Here is a 1,405-nt window from a genome sequence, read left to right as displayed (position 1 = left end):
CAGGCGCTAGCGCTCCGGGCTCTGCGGGGCTGCGTACCCGACCAGCTCCGGCCACTCGGGCCGGCCCCGCCCGGCCTTTGGCCGGCCAGCCCTCGGGCCTGGCCCTCCCTGGCACTCACCTCCCTGCAGCCTTCCGGGAGCTGGACGCGGCCTCCCAGCTCCGGGCGGTTGGGGCAGCGGCCCGGAGCCTTGGGGGAATCCGAAACCTCGCATCTGGTTAGCCGCAGATTCTGGGCGCTCCGGAGGCAGCACGGGCCGGATTAAGCCCCCTACCTTTCTGAGGCTGGTTTCTGGAGAAGTGGACGTTCCACCCTGGGGCTGGGATGATTGCAAGCAGCCCGGGCAGTTCTCTGTGGAGGACGCTCACCGACTCTTGGTTTGCGCTTTGGTTTTCTGTGCGCTGGTTTTTATTTCTTCTCTAGGCTCCAAACTCAGCCCGCAGCTCCGTGTCTGACATAGTGGGTGGGGCAGGGGTGGCCACCACGTTAGTGGACTGAATGAATGATTTGGAATGTCTGTGAAGCCCTGAGCGCCAGTCCACACGAGATAACCCACAGGAGTTGTCTGGCCAGCCCCCCCACCCCCCTTTCCCCAACCACTGATTTAATCAGGTCCCTCCTCATCCTGTCCAGGTCTGCAACCCCGCCAAGCTGCTCAGAGCTAAGGGAATTTCACCTCCCAGGGGAAAGCAGAGGCTCCCCCTGCCCCCAGCCCCCACCCCCGGGGGCCAGGGACCTACCCCACCGGCTAGGCTAGGGGACAGAGGCAAACAGCGGGCGTCGGTCCTCACCCTGATCTGCTGCTCCCCACTGTTTTCGGAAGCATGAGATGGCAGGCTGTGCCTCCGTAGTCGTTGGGCTTGGCTCGCAAGAGGGGCCCCGGGAAAGCATTTGGCAGTTGAGACCAGGCAGAGAGAGGGTAGCTGGGAATGGGGGAACCCAGCAACAGTACAGATGGAAGTTCACGGACCATATGTCTAAATATTTGCAGGTTATAAATCAAGCTAACAAAATGCGAAATAAAATATGTTCGACTTTGACAAACATACTTTCATAACAACATGGAAAGCTTGCTTGGAGTGTAGGGTTTTCAGTCTCTGCGGGTCGTGCATGGAGGATCTTGGCAGAGAGAGAGACAGAGAGAGAGAGAGGGAGAGAGAGAGAGAGAGAGAGAGCACTAGTGCTCAGCCTGGGTCCCTCATCATTTCTCTTTGTCTCCCAGGGCTCTTGGACTCACATGGGAACATCTCAGCCTGCATGTCTAACCTCTGACCTCCTGCTGAGCCCTCTACCCAGGGGAGATCTGCCCCCTGGCAGTTCCTCAGCCTATGGGCTGGGCTCACCAATGGGTAGCCTGTTCTCAAGGGCTGGATTTATGGGAGAGACACATGCATCCTGGATACCTA

General features: G+C 59.1%; 1 protein-coding gene across 1 annotated transcript in view; it reads right to left on the bottom strand.

Moving 5' to 3' along the window:
- The window catches only part of Wnt4 (wingless-type MMTV integration site family, member 4), a 24,502-nt gene extending 24,251 nt beyond the window's left edge, over positions 1-251 (bottom strand). Inside the window, exon 1 of the mRNA XM_013033333.1 lies at positions 120-251. The gene's annotated coding sequence lies outside the window, so the exon portion shown is untranslated. The remainder of the gene's footprint in view (positions 1-119) is intronic.
- Between the last annotated feature and the right edge of the window lie 1,154 nt (positions 252-1,405).

Source organism: Dipodomys ordii, unplaced genomic scaffold, assembly GCF_000151885.1.
Source record: "Dipodomys ordii isolate 6190 unplaced genomic scaffold, Dord_2.0 Scaffold6, whole genome shotgun sequence".
Taxonomy (NCBI): domain Eukaryota; kingdom Metazoa; phylum Chordata; class Mammalia; order Rodentia; family Heteromyidae; genus Dipodomys; species Dipodomys ordii.
The sequence above is the reverse complement of the archived record's forward strand: the minus strand, read 5'-3'. Positions and strand labels throughout refer to the sequence as shown.